The following is a 12,398-nucleotide window of genomic DNA, read 5'->3' on the forward strand; positions in this document are numbered from 1 at the left end:
AAGACACTCTGCATCCTTCTAACGTGTTCCCATGTGTTCTATAAACTATGTCAGGTGGGCTTCTGCAACTTGAAATCGCACTCCTTTCAGGTTTCTGTACAGGCGCCTCTTCTGGTAAATTAACAGAAAGCAATTATTCCAATTACAACAGACCAGGAAACCAGCTCAGAGACTCACACGGGCATGCGCAGTAACTGTGGCTATCTACCGACCAACTGCGCCCTTGCCTGGATTCCTGAGTGATACCTCCCTCTCGAGTTCTGTGTGCTGAGGTCTACTTTTACATCCATCTAGGATCCAGTCAGGAAAACAGACCCCACACTAGGTATTGCAACAGAGAGATTTAATAAAAGTGGCTGGTCACACGGGGGTGGAGGGCTGACTAATCAGAAATAATAACTGCATAACATCCACAATAGCCAAAATATGGAAAGAGCCAGGTGTCCATCAACAGATGAATGGATAAAGAAGATGTGGTATATATACACAATGGAATAGTACTCAGCCATCAAAAAGAATGAACTCTTGCCATTTGCAATGATGCGGATGAAACTAGAGGGTATCATGCTAAGTGAAATAAGTCAGTCAGAGAAAGACAAATATCATATGATTTCACTCATTCAAGAATTGGAATTTAAGAAACAGATGAACATATGGGAAGGGAAGGAAAAATAACATGAAAACAGAGAGGGAGACAAACCATAAGAGACACTTAACTCAGGAAACAAACTGAGGGGTTGCTGGAGGGGAGGTGGGTGGGGAGATGGGGTTTCTGGGTGATGGGCATTAAGGAGGGCACGTGATGGAATGAGTACTGGGTGTTATATGCAACTGATGAATCACTAAATTCTACCTCTAAAACTAATAATACACTATGTTAACTAAATTGAATTTAAATTTTAAGAAAAGAAAGAAAAACTGCAGAAAGCTACCACACAAAGGCGAGGAGAATAAAACAAACAAATCTGACTATAGTTTGCAGAGATCCAACTCCAACATCACAGAGAAGAACAGAAGAATGGATTAGAACTGACAGAAAATAGACACATTGCCATGACTATTTCTACCCACTGGTTGGACACACTCTCTCCACCCATTACCAACCTTGTGTCTAGATTGCCACCCATGTGTGTCCTTCCTCTTTAGATGCCAGTCTTTGCTGTGCCATCTAAACTTTCTTTCCATTGCCATACCTGGTGCAGTGGACCAGGCGCCAGTTCTTCTCCACGAGGTGTTTCTAGTCCTATAATTTTCTTTCCTTGTAGTGTGCTTTTCTGGCCTTGGCAACAGAGCAATGCTGGCCTCATAAAATGAGTCTGGAAGTGTTCTCTCCTCTTTTATTTTTTGGAAGAGTTTGAGAAGGATTGGCATTAATTCTTCTTTAAATATTTGGTAGAATTTACCAATGAAGCTATCTGGTCCTGGGCTTTACTTTGTTGGGAAGTCTTGATTACTGATCCATGTCCTTTCTTTTATTGACTCGTTTGAACTTTCTGTATCTTCATGATTCACTCTTGGTACATTGTATATTTCTGGGAATTTATCCATTTCTTCTAGGTCATCCAATTTGTTGGCATACAATTGTTCATAGTAGTCCCTTATTTCTGTCTTTGTATTTCTGTAGCATCGGTTGGAATGTCTTCACTTTCATTCATTTACAATTGTATTTGCCTCTTTTCTTAAGCTAGCTAAAGGTTTGTCAATTTTGTTTAACATTTCAAAAAACCAACTCTTAGTTTCATTGAACTTTTTAATTGCTTTTCTATTCATTATTTCACTTATTTTCTGCTCTGAATTTTGTTATCTCATTCCTCCTGCTAACTTTGGGTTTAGTGTGTTCTTTTTTTTTTTCCAGTTCTTTGAAGTGCAAAGTTTGGTTGTTTCCTTGAGATCTTTCTTTTTTCTCAATAAAGGTATTTATTGCTATAAACTTCCCTCTTAGAACTGCTTTTGCTGCAACCCATAAATTTTGGTATGGTATATTTCCATTTCTGTTTGTCTCAGGATATTTCTTTCCTTCTTGATTTCTTCTTTGAGCCATTATTCATTGTTCAAGAATATGTTGTTTAATTTCTACGTTTGTGCATTTTGCAATTATCCTTCTGTTATTGATTTCTAGTTTCGTTTATTTCAGTCAGAGAAGATACTTGATACAGCTTTAACCTTCTTATGTTTGTTAAGATTTGGTTTGTAGACTAACATATGATCTATCCTGGAGAATGATCTGTATGAGTCTAAGAAGAATGTATATTCTGCTGCTGTTGGATGAAGTGTCCTATACATGCCTGATAGGTCCATTTAGTCTATGTTGCTGTTGAGGTCTGCTGTTTCCATATTAATTTTCTGTCTAGATGATCTATCCATTGTTGAAAGTGGGGTATTAAAGTCTCCTACTATTACTGCAGTTTTATTGATTTCTCTTTCTGTACTGTTAATATTTATTTAGTACATTTAGATGTTCGGATGTTGGATGCGTTTTCATTTATGAATTTTATGACCCTTTTATCATTTTTTGAAACTTATTTGTCTCTTGTGACAGTTTTGACTTAAAGTCTACTTTGTCTGACATAAATACAGCCACCTAGGCTCTTTTTTTGTTACTATTTGCATAAAATATCTTTTTCCATCCCTTCACTTTCAGCTATTTGAGTCTCTATTAGGCAATATATAGTTGGGTCTTGTTTTTTCACCCATCAGTCACTCTATCTTTTGATTTGAGAATTTAATACATTTACATTTAAAGTCATTAATGACAGGGGCACCTGGGTGGCGCAGGCGTTAAGCATCTGCCTTCAGCTCAGGGCGTGATCCCGGTGTCTGGGATAGAGCCCAATATCAGGCTCCTCCGCTAGGAGCCTGCTTCTTCCTCTCCCACTCCCCCTGCATGTGTTCCCTCTCTCACTGGCTGTCTCTGTCAAATAAATAAATAAAATCTTTAAATAAATAAATAAATAAAGTCATTAAAGACCGTTAAGGAGTTACTATCATCATTTTATTAACTGTTTTCTGACTGTTTTGTAGTTCCTCTGTTCCTCTCTTGTTTGTCTTCCCTTGTTATTTGATAATTTTGTAGTGGTATGTTTTGATTTCTTTCTTTTTCTTATTTGTGTATCAACTACAGATTTTTACTTTGTGATTACCATGAGGCTTACATGAAACATCTTTTTATAACAGTCTATTTTAAGTTGGTAGCAACTTAATTTCAATAGCATACAAAAACTCTATACTATTACTTCTCTCCCTTCCATATTTTTACATAACTGATGTCACAATTTACACCTTTTATATTGTGTATCCATTAATAAATTATTGTAGCTATAATTATTTTAATTCTTTTGTCTTTTAACCTTTATACTAGGGATAAAAGTGATTTATACACCACAATTACAGTATGACAGTACTCTGAATTTGACTATATACCAGTGAGTTTCATACTTTCATATGTATTCATGTTGCTAATTAGTGTCCTTTTATTCCTACTTGAAAAACTCCCTTTAACATTTTAGTAGGGCAGGTCTAGAGGTAATAAACTTCCTCCACTTTTGTTTGCCTGGGAAACTCTATCTCTCTTTCATTTCTGAAAGACAACCTTGCTGGGTATAGTATTCTTGGTGGCCTTTTTTTTTTTTTTTTTTTTTACTTTCAGCACTTCGACCATATCATCTTACTCTCTCCTAGCTTGCAAAGTTTCTGCTGAGAAATCCACTGATATTCTTATGGGGGTTCCCTTCTATTTGATAAGTTGTTTTTCTCTTGCTGCTTTCAATATTCTCTGTCTTTGATTTTTTACAATTTAATTAGAAAATGTCTCAGTGAAAACGTCTTGATGTCCAGTCTATTTAAGGTTCTTTGAGCATCATGAACCCAAATGTTCATTTCCCTCTGCAGATCTGGGAAGTTTTCTTTCTTTCCTTCTCTTTTTCTTTCTTCCTTCCTGTCTTTCTTTCTTCCTTCCTTCCTCCTTCCTTCCTTTCTTTCTTTCATTGAAGTATAGTTGACACACAATGTTACATTAATTTCAGGTGTACGTAGTGATTCAATATGTCTATACATTATGCTATGCTCACCACAAATGCAGCTACCATCTGTCACCACACAATGCTATTACAATACCATTGACCATATTTTCTATGCTGTACCTTTCATACCTGTGACTTATTCATTTCATAACTGGGAGCCTGTACCTCCTACACCTTTTACCCATTTTGCCCATCCCCTCACCTCCTCCATCCTGGCAACCATCAGTGTTTTTCTCTGTATTTATGGGTCTGTTTCTACTTTTTTTGTTTTGTTTTTTAAAATTCCACATATAAGTGAAATCATATAGTATTTGTCTTTCTCTGACTTATTTTACTTAGCATAATACCCTCTAGGTCCATCAATGTTGTCACAAGTGACATGATCTCATTCTTTTTTAGGGCTAATATTCTCTCATATATAAATGTGTGTGTGTATGTGTATATATATATATTCCATACTTTCATGCTTGCTTCTGCAGCACATATACTAAAATTGGAACAATACAGAGAAGATTAGCATGGCCCCTGTGCAAGGATGACACACAGATTCATGAAGCGTTCCATATTTTTTGGGCAAGTGATGTGATAAGCACTGGGTGTTATATGCAACTAATAAATCATTGAACATTATAGCAAAAACTAATGATGTACTATATGTTGGCTAATTGAATTTAAATTAAAAAATATTCCATATCTTCTTTATCTGTTCATCTATCAATGGACACTTGGATTGCTTCCATATCTTGGCTATTCTAAATAATGCTGCAATAAACATAGGAGTGCATATATATTTTCAAATTAGTGTTTTTGTGTTCTTTGGGTAAATAGCCAATAGAGGAATTACTAGATCATACGGTATTGCTGTTTTCAATTTTTTGAAGAAACTCCGTTCTGTTTTCCACAGTGGCTGCACCAATTTATATCCCCACCAACAGTGCATGAGGGTTCCTTCCTCTCTACATCCTTGCCAACACTCATTATTTCTCTGACATTATTTCTTTAAATAAGCTTCCTGTCCCTTTCTCATTCTCTGCTCCTTCCGGGATTCCCATAATACATAAATTAGTTCTTTGGCTAGTGTCCAATAAGTCATATAGGCTTTCTTGTCTTTTCCATTCTTTTTTTTTCTTTGTGTTCCTCTAATTGGATAATTTCAAATAACTTGCCTTCAAGTTTGCTGATTCTTTCTTCTTTCTTAAGTCTGCTGTTGAAAGTCTCTATTGAAGTCACTGCACTCTTCACCTCCAGAATTTGTTTGGTTCTCTTTTATGGGTTCCATTTCTCTGTTAAACATCTCATTTTGTTCATGTATTGATTTACTGATTTCAATTAGTTGTCTGTATTCTCTTGTAGCTCACTGAGCTTCTTTATTATGATCATTATTATGTCTCTGTTAGACATTTATGGCTCTCCGTTTCTTCAAGGCTGGTTACTGGAGCTTTATCAGTTTCCTTTGGTGGCATCATGTTTGCCTAATTCTTAATGAACCATGTAGTCTTAAATTGATGTCTGTGCCTCTAAAGAGCAGACACCTCTTCCAGTCTTTACAGACTAGTTTTGGCAGATCTTTTCCTACTGGGTCCCTGGACTGATGAGACTGCCTCCAGAACTGTAGTCAAGCAGAGTTGGAGCCAGGTCTTGTGGTCTGCAGTCAAGTCTGCAGTTGGCAGGTCTTTTACCAGGTGTGAAGGTGGGCATGGCTCCATCAGTTCCTATGCCTGCTCTATCAGATGGCTGGGCTGATCTTTGAGAATTACAGAGTTTAAATCCAGTTTCTGCCATTTTCCCCCAATCTTTATTGAGGTGTAATTGACAAATTTTTAAAAAATGTATATATTTAAGATAGACGACTTATGTTTTGGTATATATACACATCAGAAAATACTCACCATAATCAAGCTAATTAACATATCCATCACCATAGTTACTTCTGTGTGTGTATGTGGTAAGACACTTAGGATATACCCTTTAGCAAATCTGAAGTATACAATACAGTATTGTTAACTATATTCACATTACTATAGATCTCCAGAACTCACACATCCTACATAACTGAAACTTTGTTCCCCTTGACCTATATCGTCCTCCCCACTCTGTCACATATTGACCATGACATTTGGTCAAGACTTTTACCAAAATTCTCACAATGAGCAAGGCAAGTTTCCATTCCAGGATCCAATGAAACATTAACTTAAGAAGAAGCCATTCCACCAATGACCTAGACTTTTGGTGCCTCAGTTTTCTCATCTGTAAAATGGAAATGTTAATAGCATCTATCCTGTGGAAACATTAATAAAAATATATGAGTCAGTACACTTCAAGAGTTTAAAATGGTCTGGTGTTCCTCAGCACTAGCCATTACTATCATAATTATACCATTATATGTTACCTTTGTAATTATTATTCTTGAATGCAAGCTTGTCCAATTCCCTTAAATGGTCTGTCTGCTCACTCCAGGCTCCCATCTACCATTTATTTCAATCCTACACATACCTAAGTTCATCAGGGTGTCTTAATTCTCTCCCAAGTGTTAACTGCTCCCACCTGGAAACTATTAACAATTACTTTCCTAAATAATTCCAATAAGCCTCAAGTGCCTCCTCCAGAAAATTTCCCAAGAAAGAAGAGAGGTCTTCTATACAGTTACAGAGCATGATGACTAACTGGAATCCACCAGTCTCTCCAGGAAACCCTCCCACAGAGGTACATTGGCAGTGAAGCTTGTTTCAGTGCCTCTGACTAACATAGTTCCTTCCGCCCTTCCTCCCACCTCTCTACACTGAATATTTAAATAAGTATCTCCTCCATCGGCCTCAAAACCTCTTGAAAATCGGTATTATGCCCTAACCATCTTTGTATCCCCAATATCTTCAGCTCAGAGAATGAGAGATCATTCACAGAGAATGATCTGTGTGGCTTGAGAAGAATCTATATTCTGCTGCTATTAGAATGTCCTGTATATGACAGCAAATTATAATACATTGTAGAAAATAAATGACACCAGTGAGGTCTAGAACAAATGTTATAATATTTTAGGGGAAGAGAGGACTTCCTGTTGGATGGATAACAAAGGCTCCATGGAAAAAATAACATTTTTCAAGGTCTTGGAGAACTAATACAATTTGGAATTCCAGGAAGTTAGAACCAAGCCAGCAAACGTATCAAGGCCAGAAAGTGAACACCACATCCAGAGGGGGAAAAAAAGTGACAGGGTCTCAAATGTTGGTACCTGTGTGCATCTGAAAAAGAACAGAGAGAAAGGCAATTATAGTTGGTAAGGCAGAGCAAAAGTAAAACCCAGAGATGTCCCTGTGATCAGAGAAGATAACAGACAAAGATGGAAGAGAGAGATATTGAGCTAGGTGCTACAATTCTCTCTCCCTGTTTTAAAGATTTATTTATTTGAGAGACAGCAAGAGTGAGAGAGATCACAGAGGGAGAGGGAGAAGCAGACTCACCACTGAGCAGAGAGCCCAATACTGGGCTCGATCCCAGGACCCTGGGATCATGTCCTGAGCCAAAGGCAGACGCTTAACGGACTGAGCCACCCAATTGCCCCTATGTGTTACAATTCTTAAAGATGGAAATGAAGAGTCAGTTTGCAAGGTGTTGAGGAATAAATACGCAGAAAAAAGGAAAATGGCAAATAAAGAATGTTTTATAGAATTTTACAATGAAAGGTAAAGAATAAAATGATAGTAGCTCAAGGCTTTTTATTAGGTTAGAATACAGAATTTTTACACAGAAAGTGGTTTAGTGTGGTGCCTGATTCTGGTATGTGGCTGCTAGAATTTGAATCTTACTTCAGCTATTTGCTATCAGAGAGATCTTGAACAACTTCTTTAACCTCTCTGTGCCCCGTTTCCTTGATATGTAGGGTAGATGGTTGTGGTGAGGAATAAATGAACTAAGAAACATAAAGCAGTTACAACAGTATCTGCCTCATACTAACCACTCAATAAATGTTAACTAGCTATAGAAGACTGAACATACACATATGAGTATAATACATACATTTTCCATATATATTCCATTATATATATATGTATATATACATATATAAATATGGAAATAGAGGTATCCTCTGCTTTTTAAAAGTTTGTATTACACCACTTTGCTTTTAAGAAAGACCTAAATTAGTACCAGTTTTTGCTAACTGAAAGAAATCCAAAGAGGATTTTTGCTTTCACAGGAAAAAAAAAAAAAGGCAAAAAGTGAAAATGGCAATCAGCATTTGTCTTGCAAGAAGCCATTATAGAGGAAGCACACACCCTGAGCAGCAAAAGCGGAAGGGCCAAGCCCCTTCCCCAAGAATTATTCTCAGCATCTCAGCAACAAGCCACCAATAGCTTGGAAATGTGTGTGTGAGCGTCTGTGCTTTGTGTCAATTTATTTTGTGCATCCATTAGCAAGATGTGTCCTAAGGTATCAGAAAAGCCAAAGAGAGGTTATTTTTTGCATCTGGAAATGCTCCAAAAAGTTTTCCATATAAATTGATGGTGATTGCTACTTCACTTTACACCATTTCAACTTACAGGGGGTTTCATAGGAATGCTCTCAGGCGGAGGAAACCTGTACATAGAAAAAGATTGACTATCAAAAAGATTAGGAAAGTCAAAGGCACTGCACAATTAAGGCTTCTATTGCAAATATTTCTCTTTTGAGTCATACAGAAATATACCTGAAGTTCATTGAGCTCAACGTCTTCCCCCCACCCACCCACTCACCCCCGCACACTGTTCCAATCTATAGAGGAGGAAACCTGAGACTCAGAAAGAATAAGTAATCTAGCCCCAGGTTACTCTGGTCAATAACAAGACAGATGACGACCCAGGCATCTTGATTCCCAATCCAATGGAAAGATACCATCTCATAAAAAATGCTGTAAGTAAGGGTGACCCAACCATTTGCTCAAAATCTGAAGTGATTTATCAAAAGAATAAGAGGGAGACCCAGAGAAGTTAAGGGATGAAGCTTCTTGACGACCAACGGCACTGAACTGGACTAACTCTCTAGCTCAATTCTCCAGCATTTTTATTTCTATTTTGAAATTGGATTATAGACATAGTCTCTAGAAACCACAGACAAAGTACCCAAATCTGAAACACACTATTATGTAATCATAATCATATCCTAAAATGTACATTTGGAAATAATGTCTCAAAGAAAATGAGAAAAAGTTAAAAAAGAAACCGCACAAAAAAAATTGCTGTGGAATTATAAAAATAAAAATAAAATATTAGCTAAACTTTTAATTTTCCACTTTCGAATTTCATCAGATGATATAATTTCAGTCTCTGTTGTCTCTGGAAAGCTAGATGAGAATGTCTCAGTCAGAGATTGAGATATATCATTCTCAGATATATCAAACAAAATTTGGTAACCCAATAGGTCAGATTATGTTTCTGATTAAACAACTTGCTGGTTAAATATAGGACTTAAACCAGCAACAGATTACCCGCGGTTTGCTATTGTTCTGTTCTTCACAAAGGAGAAATTATTTGAGAAGCCAGGGATGTAAAAAAGAAAGGAAGCCTGTTTTTAGAATAATATAAAGGGACTTAATTTGTAGTTTTCAGAGAAAAGAAGAATCAAATCAAAATAAATTGGTGTTCTGGGTTTGGGGACCTAAACAGCCCAATATAAAAAAAAGAAGGGGATTATAGAAATGTGAAACTATCATCATCATTTCAGTTGCACATTTGAAAAAAATAAGGGAAAATAATGTCTAAAATAGAACTCTTATTTGGCCTGCCAACTGAAAATTGATATTTTCATTATGCTTTCAGTCAAAGGTCGATTTGTAAATACTAGGTAGAGTTTTTGCTCCATGAGTTAACCAGCTTTTTCCTACAGAGAATCTTCTGGATGGGAAGTAAGAAGAATATATTGGGAAATTTTTAAATGACAGCAGAGATTGGGGCCTCTGGGTCTCATCTCTTGCATTCCTATAGGGTGAAGCAAAGTTCTGCCGTCCAACTTCACCACTCATTAAATCCTTTTTTGGTTCATTCACCTAAATCAAGTAAGATGAACAAAGTCTCAAAGAATCATGGTCCTTAGCTAACTATTGGTTATAAATTATTCTGGTCTGAACCATGAAATTTGATACTTCAGTTCTACCAATAAAAACAGACCCTGTAAGAACAGTGCCTGTCTATGTTTAATGAAACTGTCAAGGCCGAAATATATTTGTATCTTCTAAATGGCATTCTTTAAAAATAAGCTATATGGATGCATGGCCATCCACTAGTTTGTATTCTCCCCAAAAATCAAAGTCTCTGGATCAGTCATCAGATGTGTTCTTTTTAAAGCTAAAACTCTAGGTTTTGAGGTTATGTTCATAAACCTTGAGACATGATTATAAAATAATTTGCCTGTGTGAGATGTGTTGTGATGTGTTATGGCTAGGAGGGATAGCAATGTGGAGCTCCAATATTTTAAAAACCAATTTAGCCGTTTCAAGATAACATATTTACATGCACTTCTATCTCTTTCCACCTGAGTTTGCATCCAAACGTTAGCAAAGGAGAAACTCAGAATGGTGGAGCAAGCATTAGCACCTCCAAAAATCTGCCCCTCCATAAAATCAAAAGAACACTAGGAAAACGGTCAAAATCAACTTTCTCAAAACTCTGGAAATTAACCAAAGGCTTATAACCATCTGAAGAGTGTTTATTAAAGAAAAAACATCTGAAACTAGGTAAGAAACTAGGTGAGTTTGTGGAGTTTTAATGTGCTCTAGTCTCATCCCCTTCTGCCCAGCTCTACTGTTGCCTTTAATACAAATAGCCCCAGAGTGCCTGGACGGCTTTGTTGAAGGAACATGTGACACTTGATCTCAGGGTTGTGAGTTTGAGCTCCACATTGGGTGTAGAGATTACTTAAATAAACTTTTAAAAAAAATAATAATAAAACAAGCAGCCTCAAAATCATTATATAAGACAGAGGGGTTTAGAGCTCCCCAACAAGCCACATTCCCAGAAAATTGTTGCTATTTTACCTGTATGGTAACTCTCCGAAAAAGGTCCATTCATAGGCCTTTATCTGAGATCTCACTCAGTAAAAAACCCTATCCCTGAGAAAATTGCCAAAAACAATCAATGGCAATTGTTTAATTGATGTAAAGCAGTAATACCAGCTGCAGCAAACAAGAGGCTGGCCAAAAAAACTTAAAAGGAAAATCTGGGTAGGCTACGTCCATAGGGGACTTTGAAAAGCCCCAGTGTATTTCCAGGGATGTAGGCCACACATGTATATCTGTAAGCATGCTCAGGAAAGACCTGAGAAAGATTTAAGCCCTCGTTTCTGGCCAACCTTGAAGTTCTGAGCAAGTAGGAAGTGAAGACTAGTAAGACTTGTAAACTACTTGCCAACACATTGAACGTGGGCCCCAAAACAAAGCCCTGCCACAAAGGTGGAAGACTTTTTGGCAAAGCACTTTTTAAAAATCTCTCTCTGATCATTAACGGACCACTAAATTAATGTAGCAGAGACTCCAGTGGCTATACATGCAAAAAACACAGACTGTAGAATTAGTGAAGAAAAGTCACTAAAGAAACAAACAGCAACAACCAAAAACAACAAACCTTAGAAGAGAGGGGACCCTGATTTCTAGATTGCCACATTGTGTATTAGTTGTCCAGTTTAAAAAATAAAAAGACACATGCATACAACCAGGAGAGTACAGATCACACAAGGAAAAAAAGCAGTCAATAAAAACTATCCCTGAGAAAAACCATGTGTTGAACTTACAAGTCAAAGACCTTAAATCAGCTATTATAAATATTTTATAATAACTAAAGAAAACCATACCCAAAGAATTAAAAATATGAGAACAATGTCTTACCAAAAAATAATATAAATAAAAAGGTGGAAGTTACAAAAAAAGAACTAAGTAGAAATTCTGGAGTTAAGAAAGTACAATAACTGAAATCAAAAATTCACTACAAGGGCTAACCAGAAGATTTGAGCTGGCAGAAGTAAAAATCAGTGAACTGGAAAACAGATCAACTGTGATAACCCAGCCTGAGAAACATAAAGAAAAAGCAACCAAGCCTCAGACCTGTGGGACACTATTAAATGAACTAGCATATGCATTATGGCAGTCCTGGAAGAAAAGGAGGGAGAAAAGAGCAAAAAGAACATATGGACAAATGATGCCCAAGAACATGCCAAATTTGATTACAAACAAGAACCCCAAAGAGAATAAATGTAAAATATCTACACCTGGCCCCATTACAGTCAAACTATAGAAAGCCCAAGACTTCTAAAACAGAATCTTGAAAGCATCAAGAGAAAAATGACCCACCATAAAAAGAGATCTAAATTAAGACAGAACGTTGACTCCTCATCAGCATGGATGGCAGAAGGCAGTGG

General features: G+C 36.8%; 1 protein-coding gene and 1 non-coding gene across 4 annotated transcripts in view; one reads left to right on the forward strand and one right to left on the reverse strand.

The window, feature by feature from the left end:
- The first annotated feature begins 4,486 nt into the window (after positions 1-4,486).
- LOC113268798 (U6 spliceosomal RNA) lies at positions 4,487-4,589 on the forward strand. The gene has a single exon (XR_003321276.1). It is a non-coding gene; the product is annotated as a U6 spliceosomal RNA (small nuclear RNA).
- Positions 4,590-7,028: 2,439 nt separating this feature from the next.
- Positions 7,029-12,398, reverse strand: part of UAP1 (UDP-N-acetylglucosamine pyrophosphorylase 1) — a 56,676-nt gene continuing 51,306 nt past the window's right edge. For all 3 annotated transcript variants that reach the window (XR_008960285.1, XR_008960284.1, XR_008960283.1), the window contains one exon: positions 7,029-7,258. The gene's annotated coding sequence lies outside the window, so the exon portion shown is untranslated. The remainder of the gene's footprint in view (positions 7,259-12,398) is intronic.

The sequence above is a fragment of the Ursus arctos genome, unplaced genomic scaffold, assembly GCF_023065955.2.
Source record: "Ursus arctos isolate Adak ecotype North America unplaced genomic scaffold, UrsArc2.0 scaffold_2, whole genome shotgun sequence".
Classification (NCBI taxonomy): Eukaryota; Metazoa; Chordata; class Mammalia; order Carnivora; family Ursidae; genus Ursus; species Ursus arctos.